The 12562-nt window shown below is 26.9% G+C and overlaps 1 protein-coding gene across 2 annotated transcripts in view; it reads left to right on the forward strand.

Annotated features, from left to right (window-relative positions):
* Positions 1 to 12562, forward strand: part of LOC125834078 (uncharacterized) — a 198416-nt gene that overhangs the window by 55996 nt on the left and 129858 nt on the right. Inside the window, exon 5 of one of the 2 annotated variants that reach the window (XM_049513249.1) lies at positions 6638 to 6647. The exons of the other annotated variant lie outside the window; for it this stretch is intronic. The gene's annotated coding sequence lies outside the window, so the exon portion shown is untranslated. Of the gene's footprint in view, positions 1 to 6637; positions 6648 to 12562 lie in introns of those variants that run through there. 2 annotated transcript variants of the gene reach the window in all.

The raw sequence follows: 12562 nt of genomic DNA on the forward strand, positions 1-12562 counted from the left end.
TAATTAAATAAACTTGTAATCAAACAGACATTTTATAAATATTTTACAAAGCATCATCTGCTCTTTATTCTTACTCCCTCTAGCTAGTTCATATTATGTGAATTATTAGAATGTAACACACGAATAAGAAAAATATGCTATTTTTTACTATTATTTTTTTGATTATTTCAAATTATTTCTTAAAAAATTGTAATACGGTTAAGAACCTTTGAAGGATAAATATATATAAAAAATAATCTTGAATTTGAATAATTACTTATTTTAAAGTATAAAAAAAATCTCAACAATTCGATTAGTATATGGACTTGAGGAAGTATATAAATTATACTCTTTCTAATCAATATTAAATGAATTATTAAGATATGACATATATATGAATAGTACTCCCACTAATTCATGTTAAGAGTTTGTTTGACATTGCTATTAAAAATTGCTTATTTTTAGAATCACTTTTTTAAAATGACTTTTTAGAAAGGTGTTTCTGAAAAGAAAAAAAAATTGTGTTTAACTAATTCATTTGAAAAGTGATTTTGATAAACAAATGATGTTTGACTAATCATTTTTAAAAAGTGCTTTTGATAGTCAAATTACGAAAAAAAGTATGTATCAATGTACATTTAATATTAAGATTATTCTATAGAGAAAAAATATTTTAAATATCTATTACAAAAATTTTAATTAAATTAAAATGCATATATTCAAATTTCAATCAATATTTTAAATAAATTAAAATAAATATTAATATGATGATTTAAATATAACTAAAAATATCAAGAGAAATAAATTTAAAATTAATCCCTAAAATTAAATCATTACATACGAAAAAAGTCATCACAAAAATAAATAAAGTCCTTCATAATTTTTAACTCTACAAAATTATTGTTGTTACCTTTATTTCTAATTTTGTAAAATAAAACTTAAAATAATATATAAAATATAAAATAATAAAATATAAATAAAAAAATAAAATAAAATTATTATATAAAAATAATAATGATAAAAAATCTTGTATGAAACTTAACCAAACTTATAAGATATGCTAATTAATTAATAAGGGATATATTGATGAATATGTATATATGTAAGGGATATTTTAGTCTTTAAAAAAATAAATTTCCGCTTTTGCTTTTTTTAATAAGCTGAAATTTTTAGCTTCTTTGCAATAGCAGAAAACTTACTTCTGCTTACATTTAAAAGCAATTTTAAGAATTTGCCAAACACTTAATTTTTCAAAAAAAAAATATTTTTTTCTCAAAAAAAAACACGTTTGACCTCACAACTAGAGCTGTCAATATGGGCTGGCCCACCCCATCCGGGCTAACCCATACATGCTTTGAAATTTGACGGGTCAGGCCGGCTAGTCATTTTTCGTGTGGGCCAAAAAATGGTTGGCCCAGCCCACAAGTACGTGGGCTACGGGCTTTGTCGGGCTAACCCTCTTTTCTTAAAAGTATATTTTTTATATTAAATTATAATTTAAAAATATTATCATAAATATCAACAAAACAATATTACATGGTGTTAGTGTTACTACTTGTTAATGAAATCCACAAATAAAATTATCTTTATGATATTTATTAAATTTGATTTCAAGTAAAAGGATAAATAGCTAAATAGAAATATTAACCTAATTGCCATCTACGATGGGGGGAGCTAATGCACAGGGAAGAAGCTTAGATAAAAGAATACATTCTTGCATCGCTTTTTTTGTAGAAAGCTCGACCATGATCATAATAAAATACAAAAACTATGACAATATTCCATAGGCTACGACCTATGTAGTGATTCCCTAGAAATTTTAAGATTTTTTTTAAAAGTTATGTAGTACATATTTTATAAACATGATTTGTATTTAAATTGTAATAATTCAAACTTTAAACAGATTGTGAGTTTAGACTCTTGTTATTTTTAATACTCTATTTTATTTTTATTTTTTAATTAATTTTTATTTGACCCACGGACTGATCTTATTCATATTTCTCAAGCTCCACAAATCGGCAGACTTATTCAGGCCGGGCTAAAAAGCCCTTTTCTTAAATGAGCTTCAAAAATCGCTATCCAACACTATCAAATCACGAGTTAGACCAAACTGACCCAACGGGCCTACCTCATATTGACGGTTCTACTCACAACAATGTGAAACAGGATCTAAGTCTATCCAATTTATTTTCTTTTCTCTTTTTACATATATAGCAATTATAAGTCTTTCTCTCTCCTACATAATTTTCTTTGACTATATCTTTTATTTTCTTGATATTTTTAGTTTTACTAATACTTCATAATAATTTCTAATATATGTGGTAACAGGGATACTTTGAAAAGTAACACACTATATACCGACAAACAATTGTCATAGTATATATCGTTAGTTATAGTGGTATAATAGTACGTTGGAGAAAAAAATTCCAATTTTTAGAATAAAATTAATACTCTCTTCATTTATTTTTATTTGTTCTATTTCTTTTCAAAATTAATCAAATTATATAAATTTTAATTAATATTTTAAAACACATTTTTATTATTACATTAATATAAGAGAAGAATCGAGGCATATAATATTTTTATATAATTTTGAATATTTACATTTAAAATATTAATTTAATTTAATAATTTAAGTTCAAAAATTAATCAAACTGATTCTTGTAAAATAAAATATGACAAGTAAAAATAAACGAAAACATGAATAAGCGGTATTAATTAGAATAGTCCATAGATTAAATTTTAATCCATCTGATACATTGTTTGGTTACTTTATTTAATTTAATCCATGGATTACTTATACATCATACGTGGTCTTATTCTATCCCTAGAAAATGGAGGAATAATTAATCCAAAGTTTAATAATCCTTGGATAAAACTCCTAAATTACTAAACTACCCCCTTTTTTTTCCTAAATTTCTTTTGTAATTTGATCTCCTTTTTATTTATATTGGAATGGTAATAAATGTTCTTTTTAATTTTCCAAATCCGTTTAGTGTAATTTGATGATTTCACTAATATTTTTTTCTGCACTTTTTTTTTTGAATTTTTTTATTCAATGTAGTTCGTCGATTAACCACTTGAACTATTTATTTTTTTAATAAGCTTTAGGTATTGAACAATTTAAGTAGCTTTAAAGCTATGTTAAGTTTAAGATATATTTAACCAACAAAAAGTTAGAAATACACGTGCCATCAAGGATCTCCTTAGTGGTATATCACACCTCAAAATTGATAACAATTTATTTTAACTTAAATATATATATGTATTTAACTTAATTCTAAAAAAATTGATAACAATTTATTTTAACTTAAATATATATCTGTATTTAACTTAATTCTAAAAAAATTAATATTGTCCGACAATTATCTATATTGATCCAATTACATGAAATAAACAATCTCATAATAACACAATGGTATAATAGAAAAGATTTTTTTTTAGTAAAGTTTTAAATCAAATACAAGATAAAGTGGGAAGCAATGAACCAAACATTTGATAAAAAATAATCTCAACAATACTAATTCCTACGTTGGTAATTCCTGCACTAATAATCCACGTGTTACTAATCCCTACATTATCAATATTCGTACCAAACGACCCCGAAAAGTCAAGAGTGGCTAACAAGCTCTCTACTCGACATTTTGGACTAATATATAACTCTTATCTACTATCACGCGCCGTACCAACTCTAGGTCCTAATTAATTTCTAACAAATAGGTTAAAAAGAATTCATAGGAAGCTTACGAGAAACTTAATTAATTGTATAAAAATTACGGATGCGGCTTCTTTATAACATGTTTCAATTAAGGATATTATAATAAGTATATACATCAATAAGATAAAACATATTTTTATATCATCAATAAAATTTAGTTTATGATAACATGTAGGTTATCATCTTTACTGTGTACGGCACTAATTACTTTGTAAGAGATTTACTTATAATTATATAATTATAAGTGATATAATTTTACAACTATTAATACATAAAATTTGAATTTAATTTAACAAGGTGCCATAATGTTTTTATAATAATAAATAAAACTTCAGTTTAAATTTAATTAGGTGCTATACATTTTTTTATATCAATATAATATTATAATATAAAGTGCTTAATTACCTACCACTCTTCAATAATTTTGTGTTTTGATATGTGATTCATGTATTAATTAATCCATACGTACAATAATTCCATGCCATATTAGATCATAATTAATTAGTAGTGTGAATAAGTATATAATATGGTGGATACAACTTCTTTTCCTAAGTTTTGTTCAAAATAATACAAACAACTGGTGGATTATATTTTATATTAGAATTGGTTAAGTAGGATTTAAAAGACAAATTAAATAATACTATGAAACTTTATGTCATAATTATTTTATTCAATTCATCAAAGTTTATTGTGAGGCTCCCCTCCCTTTCTCTATTATATTAGTGACGTACGTGTTGTATTATTCTGAAGAAGATTGTCAGCATTTTCTTCAAATTTGTGTATATATAATTCTTTTTTCTAAGGAAGGTCAAATGACATGATTTTTATTTTCGATTTATTAAAGTTTCTAACACTGAGCCATTCATATAGGTTGTTAAAATTTTGGACTTGTTATTGACGATGACACGTGTCTTTTTCTTCATATATATATATGTAGGGTATTTCTTTTTAAAATTTGAGGACCATTTCAACCATATTCTTGAAAGAAACAATTTTAACGAGAAATGAATTGTCGATTAATAAATATAGTAATAATAATAATCTTGAACTTCATCTATAAAAATAATAATATAATTTTATGATAATGACATTTTTTTTATTTACAAAAAATTACTTCTTGTAATTTTACCCTTTAATGTGGTGATGCATGCTGAGTTATGGGCTGTTTATGAATTTTGCTTTTTACATATTGGGGAAAAAGTTTTTGTTAAATTGTGTTGCTAATCACAAATTAAAATAACAAACAGTAGGCTGCACGGTAATGTTTGGAATTCTGATAAACTAATTAGACTCTTTGTATGACAAATTTTGCCACTTATCTTAATTACTAGATATACATATGTTATTTATTTTGTCGTAATTTATGTGACACAATTTAGAGAGCCGTTCAATTTTTTTAGATAGCTTTTTAAATAATTAAGTTGTAAATTATTGTGGCCTATTGAATTTACATAACTTTAAAATAATATGTTATTCTCTTGGTTCCAACTTATGTGACACGAATGAAATTTAGATAGTCGGTCAATTTTCTTATATGATTTTGAAATATTTTAAGTCGTGATTTATAGTATTTTACGTAAAAAAATTGTAATTTTTTTAGATTTCTTACTTTATCAATTTAACTCTTTTTCAATATTTAATCAAATGATTTATAGCAACACAAATATTTATAATTTATTATGAGACACACGTATAGAAATAAGCATTCACTTCATTTTCAAATAATATATGATACTTCTTTTGTTTCAATGTAAATGGGACATATGAAATTAGAGAGGAAATCAAAATATTTTCAATTGCTAATTATTGTGACTTATAATATTTTTACGTAATTTTTAATAAATATGTCATTCCATCTATTTATATTCATGTGACACTGATAAAATTTCAAGACTCAATTAAATCTTTTTCAAAATTTTAGTTTTTTTAATAAATATTGTACCTCTAATATATTTTGTAACTAAAATATAAGAAATTGAGCAATTAAATTACAAAAAGTTAATTTCTACGAAATAAGCGAAGTGAAAAATTTTGAAGAAAGACAGGAGAGAATGGAAATGAAAATTGCTCAAGTGGGCAAGAGGCATTTGGGTAATAGTGAAAAGAAAATTGGAAAGAAGCGAAATAGAGAGATACAAGGGCCCCACATGCATGGGAAATCAAATAAATTTTCGCAAAGTAAAAAACAAAACACAGACGGGCTTTTATGTCAACTGATGGGAATAGAGCAATTACGTCGTAAAGGCGGACTAAAGCAGTGACGTACAACAGTAGTTAAGCATAATACTAATGTAAATATCCATATTACCCCTGGCCTTTTAATGCCAGGCAGGCATGTCAATCGTGAGGTGTGTGGTTATCATGGTTTATATATTAGTAGTAGAAGTAGATATAAGTTGCAAAAGATATAATAATATAAAGTTTTTAAATGCACGTGTTTTTTTCCTTTTAAGTAGTAGTAATAAATTCTAGACTTCCCTATATAAAAAATTGGGAATAAGAATTTTAGCACCCGTTTGGCCATGCGATATGGTATCATGGTATGAAATCATGATATGATATCATGATATGAAATCATGAGATGAAATTGAAGGTTTGTTTGGACATGCGATATGAAAATTTTGTGTTGTATATTTTCTCATAAACATAAAAATTCATAAGTTGTAAAACTATTAAAATAGCCTCAATTGTTTATTCAATCTTATCAAATAAACAAAAAAATATAAAATCGCATAATAAATTATTACAAAGTTATTTGTTCTCCACTTAAGTAATTGTTTCATCTAACTTTAATTTAATAAAAAAAATTGAACATAAATTGTAGTGTACGTACTAGTCTTTAATATAATCCTCCCACATAGTATGGACAATTTCCTCACGTTGAACTTAGCTTGCATTTCTCGATCATGTGATCGAGAAGACGAACCAACATTGTTACTTTGAGCCATTTGTTGGTCAATATCCTCCGCAACTATATCTTCATGTTCATAGACCATAAATATTTCATCACTACTTTGGTATTCTTACAAATAATTATATAACACTGCACAAACTATGACAATTTTCACTTGTGTATCAATATCATAATGGTTCATGCCTTGTTTCAGTATTCTAAATCTATTTTTTCAAGCTCCAAAAGTCCGTTCAATCACATTGCGCAGAGATGAATGCCTATAATTAAATAGTTCTTTGGCATTTTGAGGCTCTCTTTCACTTCCTCAGTAATCTTGCAAATGATAGCGTAGTCCTTTGTATGGAGCTAAAAATCCTTTTGTGTTTCGGAAACCAACATCAACAACATAATATTTATCTACCAAAAAATATTTTATAAAGAATTACTAAAAACATATGTGACGTAAATGAGACAGCTTTGTGTAATAAATAATATTTATTCTAAGGATGTAATTTAAAGTTACCATGTGGTGGAAATGGAAATTGTGAGGTTGGTTCAACAAGTGCATTCTCAAGTACTTTACTATCATGCACACCTTCCCAACCAGCATCAACAAAGGTAAATCGCATATCAAAATCACAAGCACATAAGACATTTTGTAATGTTCTTCCTTTGCGATTACGATATGCTTGTTGCGCCGCTTTAGGAACCTCCCCTTCTATATATGTTCCATCAATCGCACCAACACAATCCTACCAAATGAAAAATACATCAATATTAGTTTAGTGAACATAAAATAAATTGGAAGCATTATAGAATGCACTTCATAAAAATAATGTTTGTAAGAGTAATAAAAATAGTGCTTCCAAGACAATGCAAAGTCATAAAATAAATATTATCTTTTAAAACAAAGTTGATAGGAAATATGTAACTAAATACTAATAACTTACACATAAAATATAAATGTTCACTTATTAAGGCCATAAAATAAATTTATTAATGTGATTGAAATTTTACCTTAAACCAAGGCCAAAATCGAGTAATATATCGAATTTTGGAATGTACACCAGTCATATTTTTTGGTTGTATAAATGTTGGTGTCATCTTGCTAATTGTCTCGGCAACTATTTTAACATGCCGGTTAATTGTTTCAAGTGAATGTTGAAAAGTTTCACAATCGTGAGGTGTGAGTTAAAGTGACTATATGTTGGTGAGAATAATAAATTTTAAAAAGTAATGATGTGATTATAAATTTTATATACATATGAAACAAATGGTTAGTAGATAAAAATGTGGGGTTGTTTTAACAAAATATAAACTCATGGATCAATTATTGTATTAAAATATCTCAAATCATGACATGGAATCACCATATAATTCCATATCATGGTTTTTGGAGAATATGGTATCACCTCGCATGATATGGAATCATGAGATGGAATCAGTTTAAAATCGCATGTCCAAACGCTGATTCCGTCTCACAATACCATATCGTGATATGGTATCGCATGGCCAAACGCCTACTTAGTATGCAAAGTTCTAGTAGTTGTTTAAAGACACTAAAAAATTATATTAAAAAAATGTACCACCATCCGTAATTTAATTAATTACCAACTCTATCAAGTTTTCCTTTAATTAATTACCAACTCTATCAAGTTTTTCCTTTGGATTTGATCGCCACCGTTGCTCCTAATTTCATGCAATAACAATGAAAAAGGATATAATTACAGTATATATCTTCTATGCTAATTAGTCAATATTTGTTACTTCCAAAAAGAATTAATATCAAGGATAAAATGAGAAAATATGCATTCAATTATATCTTAATTTTTTAAAATGATAACTATTATAGATCGTCTATTTTTAGTAAAGATTACAATCGAAACAAGTAATTTTAGTCCATATATAAGAAAATTGATTCTTAAATCCCATTCACGTGTTTTAATCTTATTTTTTCCATACCTCTTTGGGTATTCCATACAACTACTAAGTTATTGACATGTTAAAATTTCAAACAATGATATTAAATAATTTGAAAAATAAATAAACGTGTTTCGAAAAAGGAAACTTCATTGGAGTTTCGATCGGTATAAATTTAAAAAATGTACTAATACTCTCTTTCATAGTACTCACTAATTATTAATTTGATACATTATTAAAATGTGTTTTCTAAAACCATTAGACGCCATTATACAGTTTCACAACTATAAACTATTAATAGAGCTCTGTTTTCTCTTCTTTCAAGCAAATTCAAAAAATAAAAGTAAAAAATGTCTGCATTCACTAAATTCTTCTCATATTTCAATCAACGTATCAATATTTTCTTCTTTTCATGGCTTCCTCAAGCATTAAAATTCCTACTCCTTGTGTTTTTTGTTTCGATCAGTGTATTCCTACAAAAACGAGAAAAACACAATTGCAGGAAAATTATAAACGAAAAGAGCACTAAATTCGTCTACAAAAAGCGGAAATTACTTGGTTTTGTTCCTAGTGAATCGCTTGATTGCTCGATTTGTTTATCAGATTTCGAGCACGGAGATAAAGGGAGGAAAATTGTAAACTGCCGTCATATTTTCCATGAAAATTGCTTGGATAAGTGGTTGATGCACGGGAAGGGACAAGCCACGTGTCCGCTTTGCCGGAGCGTGATTATACCGGAAAATATGATGGACGTTCACCGGAAAGTTAAAGATGAAGAACTGAGGTTTACTATGTTTGAAGAAGAACTTGCTCTGATGTTACTCTCTGGTTTGACTAGTGGATGTTCTAATTAGTTATCATAAAAAAAAAAGTTGGTACATTTTTCTTAATTTTATTTAATATTATCCAAAATTTTAAGGAAAAATATTCTTTTGTAGTACTCAAAAGTTGGTAGTCTTGTATATCTTATTTTTGAGTTTATGTTTTATATATTGTTAGTGTAAATAATTTTGTAAACTTATTAGACTATCGGAAAGATATGGAATTTGTTTACTTAAAAATGAAATATGTTATATAAATATTTAGTCTAACGATATATATATATATATATATATATATATATATATATATATATATATATATATATATATATATATATATATTATTTAAATAAAATTATTGTTCATGTAAATGTACTAAAAATCACCTCTATCCTAATCCACGGAAGAATTTTAAAAAATGGCCTTCGATCAGTGGCAGAGTCAGGTTCAAATTCAAAATCATAATTCGAATGGATATTCATTACCACTATATCAAAGGCATAATTTTTTTTCAACGGTATCGAACTTTAAATAAATATCCTTAAAATGTTGAATTTGACATGTACATACAACGTAATTTTTTAATGGGAAAATTGTATGAAATAACAAACTATTAATTCAAATTAAATGCTATAGCCATAGTTTATTTTAATTGTAATTCGCAGAAAATATCCCCTTTTTTTGCCATCTGATTTGGTATACAATTAGCCATTTTCGGTATATAATTAGCCATTTTATACATTTCGGTATAAAATGTATAAAATGCATTTGTGTTTGTATAAAGCGAGAGAAAAGTGTATATACAAATACAAATACATATATTTTCGTCCTATACACTTATAATTATACAAATACATATCTTATTATACAAATTACAATGTATAAAGAAATTTACACAAAACCGAACAATTTATATAAAATTGGATGTTTGTAGCGAATTATACAAATCAAAAGCTCCATAGCAAACATAAAATTTGCTATGAAGCGCAATTATGCAAACTATAGTTATAACATATAAATATAAATTATATTTGCTGTGACGTTGATCTTTTTTAATGCTATAGCTCCGGCCCAACCTCCAATGACCAAGTCAACAATTCAGTGACCACCTAATCAAAAATTTAGAAGAGGCAGAGAAACTTCAGTAACAAATTAGTAAGAAAATGAAAGCAAGAATGAGAAAAATTAAACATTAATATTGACCATATAAACTGAATAATGACCCTATCCAATTAAGGTTATTTCATTACAACAGTTGGAAGCTACATTCACAGCTAGCTCTTATCACATAAAGTCAAGAAATTATACATATGACTAAGATATAGTGCAGACATTTTTGAATTTTAGTCAACATGATATAAAGAATGTTTTGGGCGTATTAGTAATGTTAATATTAGTTATGTTTTCATTTGCTATATTGAAATTATTTATTTATGCCGTGTGTGGTGCATTAAAAATAAAATATATTATATAATTTTTTTAAAATAATTATTTGCATACAAAATACCATTCACAAATATGATGGAAAGAATGTCGAAAAGGTTTTGAGGGCCAATTATGTCTTTAATCATTCTAATGACATATGCATTAGAATCCTTTCTATTACTAATACTATAGATTTTTATGTATTTGTTATGCACACCTTAATACCAAATAGAGTTCATACATAATTTTAAAATATATACCAAGTAAGATATTTATTAATGCATGCATTTTTTTTTTCTAATGCACTCTGTCAAACGACCCCAAAGTAAGTTAAATTTCCATAACACTAGTTAGTCTGGCAGAAAAGGACACAATTTCAAAGTTTCCCTCACTCCACATGTTTCATTGATTAGAATTATTTGGTTTATTGTCATTACAACAACTACTACTACAGAGTATAGTAGAGTCTACGCAAATCTTACTCGCTTCTACTTTAAACTTTTGAAAGAGTACCTAATTGAAGAAATAAAACAAATAATTCATCCCTTACAGGCATAATGAGTTCCCACACTCAACAAGTATACTTTCAACTATATAGAAAAGAAGAAACAAATTGTTACCAATGGAGATAATGTGCTTTAATCTCAGTGAGAGGATAACCTTGACAACTTGTGTTTCTGGGCTAGACAAATTGTTCAAACGAATTAGTTAAGTTACACAAGATAGCGTGATGCTTCTCATTTTTCCATTTAGTGTTTTTTTTTTTCAAGTATGAAGATTCAATATTTTGGTTATTACTGTTTCTTGTAACTCATGTAGACGCGCAATTTTTAATCGCAGGGAAACTGGATGCTACATTTATCGAGAGAGCTATTTTTCCGCATAACTTTTCAGAATCATAGACCTTCATACTGTATGACAAAGCAATAGAAATACAATTAAAATGTGGCTTCCATATGTGCTCATCTTAGTAAAATCAAGAAAAAACAGAGTTGCAAAGGAAATCTCAATGTGAATATATTTACAGTAAACGAAAGCTTTGTTTAAACGAAAGCTTTGTTAAAACAAAAAGTCTCACATTGATGGTTAGTGAGATAGACAGACTCTTTATAAGGGTTAGATAATTCTTCTGCTTTTGAGCTAGATTTTGGAGTGTAAGTTAGACCCAAGACCTAATTTAACATGGTATCAGAGCTGAACCTATCTCACATAATGTTGGGGCCCAAAAAAATAAATTTATCCACGCACCAGATGCTAAGCACGGGGTGTGTGTTGGGTCAAAAATTACCCACGCACCAGATGCTAAGCATCAGGACGAAATACAGGCCGCCAACAATTATCCAAAAAATATTCTACAAATAAGCTGAGAAAGAAGGAGGAAAAAAAGTTAATTTTGATAAAGCATTATGAATGTTAATGGCATTAAAAACCATTGCATCACATTTTACAGAAACTCTTCTTTTGTTTTGAAGCGAAAATATTATTCTCTTTATAACTTATTTTACATTGTGTTTTTTGCATTACCCAAAATGAATAAAGGTAGAATTAATATCACAGAAGAATCATCAGGTTTTGGACAAGCTTTTTTAACTTTTAGAATTTCTGTTAAAGAATGCAAATATTATCATATCAAAGAGAACAGTGGGGGCTGTGGCTGAGCTATTGTGCATCCAAATATTTATTTCAACTGGCTAAGGAATTGAAAGATGAGCAACTTTCACATTTAGCAAACATAAAAATCATATTTGTATGTTATAGCTATAGTTTGCATAATTGCGCTCTATAGCAAACATTATGTTTGCTATG

The sequence above is a fragment of the Solanum verrucosum genome, unplaced genomic scaffold (genome assembly GCF_900185275.1).
Source record: "Solanum verrucosum unplaced genomic scaffold, falcon-dt-bn FXZP01000108.1, whole genome shotgun sequence".
Taxonomy (NCBI): Eukaryota; Viridiplantae; Streptophyta; class Magnoliopsida; order Solanales; family Solanaceae; genus Solanum; species Solanum verrucosum.